This window comes from Rhinoraja longicauda, chromosome 17, assembly GCF_053455715.1.
Source record: "Rhinoraja longicauda isolate Sanriku21f chromosome 17, sRhiLon1.1, whole genome shotgun sequence".
Lineage (NCBI taxonomy): Eukaryota > Metazoa > Chordata > Chondrichthyes > Rajiformes > Arhynchobatidae > Rhinoraja > Rhinoraja longicauda.
In genome coordinates, this window is record NC_135969.1 from 46,585,682 (window position 1) to 46,597,006 (window position 11,325).

General features: G+C 50.7%; 1 protein-coding gene across 2 annotated transcripts in view; it reads left to right on the forward strand.

Annotated features, from left to right (window-relative positions):
- The window catches only part of LOC144601978 (FYVE, RhoGEF and PH domain-containing protein 3-like), a 143,149-nt gene that overhangs the window by 21,039 nt on the left and 110,785 nt on the right, over positions 1-11,325 (forward strand). The gene's annotated exons all lie outside the window — the stretch shown is intronic.

The window sequence follows — 11,325 nt, forward strand, 5'->3', positions numbered from 1 at the left end:
ATTCATTGTCACAAAAGGCTGTGGAGACCAAGTCAATGGATATTTTTAAGGCAGTGACAGATAGATTCTTGATTAGAACAGGTGTCAGAAGTTAGGGGGAGAAGGCAGGAAAATGGGGTTAGGAGGAAGAGATAGATCAGCCATGATTGATGGGACGAATGGCATAATTCTGTTCCTATCACTTATGACCTAATGACATCTACAAGTTGAACACCACCATGACCACATCTGAAGATGCTGCACAATTATTGAGATGTGCAAGAGCAAGTGTGGCTTTGGCCACGGCACCAAATGTGCAAGGGCAAGTGTGGCTTTGGGCATGGCACCAAATGTGCAAGGGCAAGTGTGGCTTTGGGCATGGCACCAAATGTGCAAGGGCAAGTGTGGCTTTGGCCACGGCACCAAATGTGCAAGGGCAAGTGTGGCTTTGGGCATGGCACCAAATGTGCAAGGGCAAATGTGGCTTTGGCCACGGCACCAAATGTGCAAGGGCAAGTGTGGCTTTGGGCATGGCACCAAATGTGCAAGGGCAAGTGTGGCTTTGGGCAAGTGTGGCTTTGGGCAAGTGTGGCTTTGGGCAAGTGTGGCTTTGGGCAAGTGTGGCTTTGGCCACGGCACCAAATGTGCAAGAGCAAGTGTGGCTTTGGGCAAGTGTGGCTTTGGGCAAGTGTGGCTTTGGGCAAGTGGCTTTGGGCAAGTGTGGCTTTGGGCAAGTGTGGCTTTGGGCACGTGTGGCTTTGGGCAAGTGTGGCTTTGGCCACGGCACCAAATGTGATATTGAATGAGAAGCAAAACAAAAGATAAATTAATGTGAAGACTCATCTTTGCAGCTGATCATATTCCTCTGAAAGATATGTGGGGTTACTTAGAGAGGGAACAGGTGAGGAAACTATGGCAGCAAGTAGTCAACTAAATATAAATGTAGTCAGCCTCATATTGACAATTGTTTGACAATTGACAATTACACAAACGTAAAACAAATATGCCAGTAATAATCAAATTCCTCGTATATTGCAAAACATACTTGGCTAATAAAGTATGATTATGATTATGAATAATTATAAATGTAAAACCATTGAGGCATAGTCAGGAAACAGTGATGTAATGATGCGAAGTGCAAGCACTGAGACATGTTGGGGGGCAGTCATGGGTCAGTCATGGGTCCCCACCCCAAACATCACATATCATTGTGGCACGTTTACCTCATGGCAACTGCGGGGATTGGAATGGGTTTTGGTGTTGGGAACTGTGTTGAGGAGCTGGTTAAATCTCATTAATCCTCTCACAAGGGGTCCTGGTGATTTTATTGTCAGCATTGGTCGAGGTCTGGCTCACCTCACACCTGCCTCACAGGTTGAAATCAATGCATGTGTGAGCTCTTCATTGGGTTACCCTGAATGGCCAAGTGAACAGAGAAACATAGACAATAGGTGCAGGAGTAGGCCATTCGTCCCCTCAATATGATCATGGCTGATCATCCAGAATCAGTACCCCGTTCCTGCATTCTCCCCGTATCCCTGGATTCCATTAGCCCTAAGAACTAACAGAATCAAGTTAATACGTACATAGCAAATTATCAAGGTGGGAAACAAAGCAGGGGTTACACAATAAACAATGTTTGTCACAAGTTAAGGACATGTGCACGATAAATGTGCAAACATTTTATAATTTATTCACAAAATGCTGGAGTAACTCAGCAGGTCAGGCAACATCTCAGGAGAGAAGGAATGGGTGACGTTTCGGGTCGAGACCCTTCTTCAGACTGATGTCAGGGGGGCGGGACAAAGGAAGGATATAGGTGGAGACAGGAAGATAGAGGAAGAACTGGGAAGGGGAGGGGAAGAGAGGGACAGAGGAACTATCTAAAGTTGAAGAAGTCAATGTTCATACCGCTGGGCTGCAAACTGCCCAAGCGAAATATGAGGTGCTGTTCCTCCAATTTCAAATCACCCTCCAACATTTCCGTCACCTCCAACAGGACCCCACTACTGGCAACATCTTCCCATCCCCTCCCCTTACTGCGTTCCGCAAAGACCGTTCCCTCCATAACTCCCTGGTCCACTCGTCCCTTCCTACCCAAACCTCCCCATTCTTTGCAACCGCAGGAGATGCAACACCTGTCAGCGTTAACCAATCTGATCTCCCGGTGGCTGATCACTTCAACTCCCCCTCCCACTCCCAGTCTGACTTTTCTGACATGGGCCTCCTCCAGTGCCATAGTGAGGCACAATGGAAATTGGAGGAACAGCACCTCAACATGCTGGAGTAACTCAGCGGGTCAGGCAGCATCTGTGGAGAACATGGATAGGTGACGTTTCACAGAGTGCTGGAGTAACACAGCGGGTCAGGCAGCATCTGTGGAGAACATGAATAGGTGACGTTTCACAGAGTGCTGGAGTAAATCAGCGGGTCAGGCAGCATCTGTGGAGAACATGGATAGGTGACGTTTCACAGAGTGCTGGAGCAACAGTGGGTCAGGGAGCAACTCAGTGGGTCAGGCAGCATCTCTGGAGAGAGGGAATGGGTGACTTTTCGGGTTGAGCCCCTTCGTCTAGTTTTCAAGAGAGAGTTAGATCTAGCTCTTAATGCTGAAGGAATCCAGGGATATCGGGGAAAAAGCAGAAACGGGGTACTGATTTTGGATTATCAGTCATGATCATATTGATGGCAGTGCTGACTCGAAGGGCCGAATGGCGTATTCCTGCACCTATTTTCTATGTTTCATTCCTTCTCTCTAGAGATGCTGCCTGTCCTGCTGAGTTATTCCAGCATGTTGTGTCCATCTTCGGTCTAAACCACCACCTGCAGTTCCTTCCTACACGTAACTTGCTAAACCTTCATTTCCTGTCTGTTGTTTGTTTCTTTTCTTCTTGTAATATTTCAATATAATAAACCAATAACTGGTTAATTTTACTCTTGAAGATGATCATGGAGCTGGGGATCGCCAGTGGGATGGGTCGTTGGTGCTGGGGATCGCCAGTGAGATGGGTCGTTGGTGCTGGGGATCGCCAGTGGGATGAGGAATTGATGCAGGGATCGCCAGTGAGATGGGTCGTTGGTGCTGGGGACTGCCAGTGAGATGGGTCGTTGGTGCTGGGGATCGCCAGTGAGATGGGTCGTTGGTGCTGGGGATCGCCAGTGAGATGGGTCGTTGGTGCTGCAGTCGCCAGTGGGATGGGTTAATATTGCATGGTGTCGGGGTTATTTGCCCAGAGTGCGCGGTGCACCAATCGCTGCTGGGATATCGGGTGTAAGTTAGATCTTTGTCCGTCTCATTCCTTTTATGGTTTGGTCGTTTTTTGATCTGAACTACTGGCAAGTTTATGTTCCACTGTCGACAAGTGGATGAGAAGCCAACGCACTCTTGCTAAACTAAAGCTGATTTATATCTTGCTTCTTGGATGAAATAAGTTATGATAAACGTCATGTACTTTTAGTGTAATTACCATTTAATTTGTGGCATGTTAGTACATTGCCTCTGGCTCTGACTGTTGACAAGGACTGGCCAGACACACGCAGGTGAGAGCCGGGAATTCCCCACAGAATTTCCTTCCTACTTTGTTTCTGTTTCATTCATGTTATATTGCGGAGCGGTGTGTGGGCTGTTGTTTCCGTGTCAATAGGTCCACAAACTGACAGAATGGTGCAGCGGGTAGTGCCGCTGCCTCACAGCACCAGAGATCCAGGTTTGATCCTGACTGCAGGTGCTGTCTGATTGGAGTTTGTATGTTCTCCCTGTGACCATGTGGGTTTTCTCCAGGTGCCCCGGTTTCCTCCCACACTTCAAAAGCACACAGGTTTTTGTAGGCTAATTGGCTTCTATAAATTGCCTGCTAGTGTGTAGGGAGTGGATGGGAAAAGGGGATAATATTGAACTAGTGTGAACCATGGTCAGAGTGGACTGAAGGGCCTGTTTCCACGCTGTATCTCCAAACTAAATAAACACAACTAAGCACGTTGAAAGCAAGCAGATTCCTGGCGTTGGTCCAACCCGTTGGGGCTTGAGTTGGTTGTGTCATTCCTCTTCCCTTCTTTGGTCAACAACTCATACTAAAGATGAATTAACTGCACATGTTGAGAATAGTTGATTTCCACTGAGTGGAGAACTTCATGCTTTGAATTAAAACCATTTCAATTTAGAATACTTCACGATGTAAAAGCTTGTGACTCGAGTGGGGAATCGCTCAGTGAGGGCCTGTAAATCATTTGGATTTGGCCTTTGGCAGAATAATTCACAACACCAAAGGGGACGGTAATCTACTGTGGAGGTGCAGAGATTAGAAAGGACAGATGCAATGGAGATTATGGCAGGTCATGAGAAGGTCATAAGGAATAGGAGTAGAATTAGGCCATTCGGCCCATCATGTCTCCTCTGCCAATCTATCTCTTCTTCCTAACCCCATTCTCCTGCCTTCTCCCCATATCCCCTGACACCCGTACTAATCAAGAATCTATCTCTGCCTTAACAATATCCACTGACTTAGCCTCCACAGCTGTCTGTGGCAACGAATCCCACAGATTCACCTCCCTCTGACTAAAGACATTTCTCCTCGTCTGGTTGCATCAACTGTAAGAGTTTAAAAGTGGCCGAACAGAGAGGTTCATGATTGCAGTACAGTGAGAAAAGGATGGTATGTTTTATAAACATTCACGGATTGGTCAACTGATGAACAAAGATGAGACTTGTTGGAGGCTTGAGTTGGTCTGATCTGGTGTTGGAAACAAAGAGGGGAGTGGCAGAGATGATCAGTAACAAGGGCAGTGACTATGGGTGGAGATAAACTGAACTAATGTTACATCTGGATAACCTGCATCAGCATTGTGCGTTCCGACAGAAACAGAGTAAGTGCCTGCAGTTGTGGAGTGAAGTGTACAGTGGCCCCAGTTGTGCAGTGTGCAGTGTACAGTGGCCCCAGTTGTGGAGTGAAGTGTACAGTGGCCCCAGTTGTGGAGTGAAGTGTACAGTGGCCCCAGTTGTGGAGTGAAGTGTACAGTGGCCCCAGTTGTGCAGTGTGAAGTGTACAGTGGCCCCAGTTGTGCAGTGTGAAGTGTACAGTGGCCCCAGTTGTGCAGTGTGAAGTGTACAGTGGCCCCAGTTGTGGAGTGAAGTGTACAGTGGCCCCAGTTGTGAAGTGTACAGTGGCCCCAATTGTGCAGTGTGAAGTGTACAGTGGCCCCAGTTGTGGAGTGTGACGTGTACAGTGGCCCCAGTTGTGGAGTGAACAGTGGCCCCAGTTGTGGAGTGAAATGTACAGTGGCCCCAGTTGTGGAGTGAAGTGTACAGTGGCCCCAGTTGTGAAGTGTACAGTGGCCCCAGTTGTGGAGTGAAGTGTACAGTGGCCCCAGTTGTGGAGTGAAGTGTACAGTGGCCCCAGTTGTGAAGCGTACAGTGGCCCCAGTTGTGGAGTGAAGTGTACAGTGGCCCCAGTTGTGGAGTGAAGTGTACAGTGGCCCCAGTTGTGGAGTGAAGTGTACAGTGGCCCCAGTTGTGAAGTGTACAGTGGCCCCAGTTGTGGAGTGTGAAGTGTACAGTGGCCCCAGTTGTGGAGTGAAGTGTACAGTGGCCCCAGTTGTGGAGTGAAGTGTACAGTGGCCCCAGTTGTGAAGTGTACAGTGGCCCCAGTTGTGGAGTGTGAAGTGTACAGTGGCTCTAGATGTGCAGTGTGAAGTGTACAGTGGCCCCAGTTGTGGAGTGTGAAGTGTACAGTGGCCCCAGTTGTGGAGTGTGAAGTGTACAGTGGCCCCAGTTGTGAAGTGTACAGTGGCCCCAGTTGTGGAGTGTGAAGTGTACAGTGGCCCCAGTTGTGAAGTGTACAGTGGCCCCAGTTGTGGAATGTGAAGTGTACAGTGGCCCCAGTTGTGAAGTGTACAGTGGCCCCAGTTGTGGAGTGAAGTGTACAGTGGCCCCAGTTGTGAAGTGTACAGTGGCCCCAGTTGTGGAGTGTGAAGTGTACAGTGGCTCTAGATGTGCAGTGTGAAGTGTACAGTGGCCCCAGTTGTGGAGTGTGAAGTGTACAGTGGCCCCAGTTGTGCAGTGTGAAGTGTACAGTGGCCCCAGTTGTGGAGTGAAGTGTACAGTGGCCCCAGTTGTGAAGTGTACAGTGGCCCCAGTTGTGGAGTGAAGTGTACAGTGGCCCCAGTTGTGGAGTGAAGTGTACAGTGGCCCCAGTTGTGAAGCGTACAGTGGCCCCAGTTGTGGAGTGAAGTGTACAGTGGCCCCAGTTGTGGAGTGAAGTGTACAGTGGCCCCAGTTGTGGAGTGAAGTGTACAGTGGCCCCAGTTGTGAAGTGTACAGTGGCCCCAGTTGTGGAGTGTGAAGTGTACAGTGGCTCTAGATGTGCAGTGTGAAGTGTACAGTGGCCCCAGTTGTGGAGTGTGAAGTGTACAGTGGCCCCAGTTGTGGAGTGTGAAGTGTACAGTGGCCCCAGTTGTGAAGTGTACAGTGGCCCCAGTTGTGGAGTGTGAAGTGTACAGTGGCCCCAGTTGTGAAGTGTACAGTGGCCCCAGTTGTGGAGTGAAGTGTACAGTGGCCCCAGTTGTGAAGTGTACAGTGGCCCCAGTTGTGGAGTGTGAAGTGTACAGTGGCCCCAGTTGTGGAGTGTGAAGTGTACAGTGGCCCCAGTTGTGGAGAGTGAAGTGTACAGTGGCCCCAGTTGTGCAGTGTGAAGTGTACAGTGGCCCCAGTTGTGGAGTGTGAAGTGTACAGTGGCCCCAGTTGTGAAGTATACAGTGGCCCCAGTTGTGGAGTGTGAAGTGTACAGTGGCCCCAGTTGTGGAGTGTGAAGTGTACAGTGGCCCCAGTTGTGAAGTGTACAGTGGCCCCAGTTGTGGAGTGTGAAGTGTACAGTGGCCCCAGTTGTGGAGTGTGAAGTGTACAGTGGCCCCAGTTGTGGAGAGTGAAGTGTACAGTGGCCCCAGTTGTGCAGTGTGAAGTGTACAGTGGCCCCAGTTGTGAAGTGTACAGTGGCCCCAGTTGTGGAGTGTGAAGTGTACAGTGGCCCCAGTTGTGCAGTGTGAAGTGTACAGTGGCCCCAGTTGTGGAGTGTGAAGTGTACAGTGGCCCCAGTTGTGGAGTGTGAAGTGTACAGTGGCCCCAGTTGTGGAGTGTGAAGTGTACAGTGGCCCCAGTTGTGGAGTGTGAAGTGTACAGTGGCCCCAGTTGTGGAGTGTGAAGTGTACAGTGGCCCCAGTTGTGGAGTGTGAAGTGTACAGTGGCTCTAGATGGAGGATGATGTGCTCTCCTTCTTCTTGCGTTTGAGGCAGCAGAGGTTATGTAACGCCCTCCATGCGCTGTAGCCAGTGCAATGTGCTGTTGTCGAGGGCCGTGAGGTCTACCCCTCCACCAGGGGGACGGAGGACAGTGCAGTCGGTCATGCCGTGCTGCGCTGTTTGCCGGTCTGCTCCACACGCAGGCTGCTGATGGACGCAACCCCCAACGAACCGGCTGACCCCTGTGCGGAGCAGGTTCAGGGCGACCCACTCTTTGCGGGGCATGTCTGAGCCGGGTGGGGCTGTGGTGTTCGGTGCGACAGTGAATTGAGGAGGTGGCGATATCTGTTCCCAGCTGGTTCTCCATGCTCCTAGTATGTTGAAACCGGAGCCACAGAGGGTCGCTGCGTGACGGGAGAAAGGGCGACGAGACGACAGGCGTTGAGGTCCCAGTTGCTGTGAATCCTGGGCGAGGTGGTGCAAAGGATGTTTGGCGTCTGATGGGGCCTTGCACACCAGCCTATGAGTGAAGAACTCTGCCAAGCTTGGCGGGTGCGATACCTGCGAGCACCAGCAGGAGATCCGTGGGAGTAGGGCGTAGGCAGCCGGTGATGATCCGCATGGTGTCGTTGAGGGTGGCGTCTAGCTTGCTGGTATGAGCGCTGCGGCACCATGCTGGGGCGGCATACTCAGAGGTCGGGCTTTGTTGCAATCTTGCCCCAGGCCCTGGACGGAGTGGGAGCAGGAGAGAGGACTGAAGTAACTCAGCGGGTCAGGCAGCATCTGTGGAGAACATGGATAGGTGACGTTTAGGGTCGAGACTCTTCTTCAGACTTTGCCCACCTGTACTGTGGCAACTCGTAAAGCTTGAGGCACTTGCACTGATGTAGAGAGGGCCAGTAACTGAGTCTAAATCTAAATAGACATTTGGTTTACTTGTCATTTCATATTCACATCATTGAAATTCAAAGCGAAAACATGAAAACTGCTGTTGGATTTTAAGTAAACCTCTATTTAAATTTAGCACAGCGCGGTATACCATTAACTTGTGTATCTTCAATGATCAGTGAACAACTCGGCCTTCAGAATTGACATTGATCTGTTTTAAAGTGAAAGTGTATTTTTCCCACCTCTGGAGATGGTTTAACTCTTGATGTACGTGATCTCGGGCCACATTGTGAAAATGAAAGTGCTTCATGTTTTCCACGAGCCGGGGTAGGTGAAACCCCAGCAATGTCCAGTCACAGTGCGGGCAGCCAGTGTGACTGGTATCTCACTGGAGCAACCAGTGTGGCTGGTATCTCACTGGAACAGCCAGTGTGGCTGGTATCTCACTGGAACAGCCAGTGTGGCTGGTATCTCACTGGAACAGCCAGTGTGGCTGGTATCTCACTGGAACAGCCAGTGTGGCTGGTATCTCACTGGAACAGCCAGTGTGGCTGGTATCTCACTGGAACAGCCAGTGTGGCTGGTATCTCAAGATCCACCTGGAATATTTACCGCCTTCTCCTCCCAAGCCCCACTTCACCATCTACACCTGGGGATGTTCCATATGGACTCTACTCTGCCAATATTACTCCGCTGCACAAGGAGGGAGCAAAGCAGAATAGTGGGAACTATAGGCCGGTTAGTCTGACTTCAGTGGTTGGTAAGATTTTAGAGTCCACGATAAAGGATGAGGTTACGGAGCACTTAGAAGTTCACGATAAAATAGGCCAAAGTCAGCATGGCTTTGTGAAGGGGAGTCTTACTTGAAAAACTTGCTGGAACTCTTTATTGAAGTAAATAGCAGGACAGACAGTCAGCAGATGTTGTTGAATTAGATTTTCAGAAATCCTTTGATAAGGCTGCTAAGGAAGATGAGAGCCAGGGTATCAAAAGGCAGATACTGGCGTGGATAGCATGTTGGCTGGATGGCAGAAGACAAAGAGTGGCAATAAAGGGGGCTTTTTCTGGTTGTCTAATGTTACAGACCAAATGCAGTCATAACCTCTGACACCCGCACTAATCAAGAATCTGTCTATCTCTGACTTAACTATATCCGCTGACCTGGTCTCCACAGCCCTCTGTGGCAAGGAATTACACAGTTTCACCACCCTCTGACTATATAAATTCCTCCTCATCTCCTTCCTAAAAGAACTTCCTTTAATTCTGAGGCTGTGACCTCTAGTCCTAGGCTCTCCCACTAGTGGAAACATCCTCTCCACATCCACTCTATCCAGGCCTTTCACTATTCTGTATGCTTCAATGAGGTCCCCCCTCGTTCTTCTAAACCCCAGCGAGTACAGGCCCAGTGCCGACAAACGCTCATCATAGGTTAAGTATAGGGTCTCGACCCGAAACGTCACCCATTCCTTCTCTCCTGAGATGCTGCCTGACCTGCTGAGTTACTTCAGCATTTTGTGAAATAAATCTCATCATAGGTTAACCTACTCATTCCTGGGATCATTCTTGTAAACCTCCTCTGGACCCTCTCCAGAGCCAGCACATCCTTCCTCAGATATGGGGCCCAGAATTGCTCACAATATTCCAAATGCGGCCTGACCAGCGCCTTATACAGCCCCAGCATCACACACCCCCCTGTGACCAGCGCCTTGTACAGCCCCAGCATCACACACACCCCTGTGACCAGCGCCTTGTACAGCCCCAGCATCACACACACCCCTGTGACCAGCGCCTTGTACAGCCCCAGCATCACACACCCCTGTGACCAGCGCCTTGTACAGCCCCAGCATCACACACCCCCTGTGACCAGCGCCTTACTACAGCCCCAGCATCACACACCCCCCCTGTGACCAGCGCCTTATACAGCCCCAGCATCACACACATCCCTGTGACCAGCACCTTGTACAGCCCCAGCATCACACACCCCCCTGTGACCAGCGCCTTGTACAGCCCCAGCATCACACACCCCCCCTGTGAACAGCGCCTTGTAGAGCCTCAGCATCACACACATCCCTGTGACCCAGCGCCTTGTACAGCCCCAGCATCACATCCGTTTTTGTATTCCAGCCCTCTCGAAATAAATGCAAGCATTGCGTTTCCTTTGACAACAAAGTTCTCAGTGATGTGAAACAGAGGTATCTCTGTCATTTACAGCTCCAGACAGCAATGTATTGAATGCTGCACAGTTCACCCAGGGCATGTATCCCACACTGTCCTCTGGGAAATCACAGGCACAGTCCAGCCCCTCCCTCCCCCCCCTCCACCCCACTCCCCACTTCCTTCACTGCCCCGCCTCCACTCACCCCCTCCCCACCTCCCCTCCCCACCTCCACTCCCCTCCCCACCTCCACTCCCCCTCCCCACCTCTCCCCCTCCCACCTCCCCTCCCCACCTTCCCCCCTCCCCTCCCACCTTCCCCCCTCCCCTCCCCATCCCCTCTCCCCACCTCCTCTCCCCTTCCCATCTTCCCCTCCCTCCCTCCTCTCCCATCCCCTCTCCCGCTCCCTCTCCCCACCTCCCCTCCCCACCTCCCCCCTCCCCTCTTCCCCCCCCCTCCCCCCCTCCCATTTCCCCTCCCCTCCCCCTCCCATCTCCCCTCCCCCACCTCCCTCCTCCCATCTCCCCTCCCCACCTCTCATCTCCCCTCCCCATCTCTCTGTCATTTTGGCAGAGGGCATGTTTCTGGGTAACGTTTGCTTCCCCGCAGTTTCACCGCAGTTATGTGAAACATCCAGGCACATTTGGCAATCGAATGGGGAGAGACATTTTAACACATTTCAGGATCAGGATGAGTGAAATTTATGAAAATAATTTTAGTCATTTTGTTTGATTTGGTAGAAAATTTAATTCTTGAAGGAGCAACTTCTTTATGTATCTCGTTTATTATCGTGACTGCTGTGGAGTTTTTCCAAAAGCAAGCACTTATTTAAAACTTTTAATTCATTAGTGGGATGTTTTCCTAAAGAGGGACATGTTTACAACATTACAGAAGTGTCTCCGTGCCTGAGCTTTGTGGGGTCACTGGCAGCTTCCAGGGTGCCTGTACCAGCCAGGATTTGCTGCACACCTCCCCCCCTCTCTCTGTCTCCCCACTGCTCTCTCCCACATCTCTCTCTGTCTCTCTGTCTCTCTGTCTCTCTGTCTCTCTGTCTCTCTCTCTCCCTCTCTCTC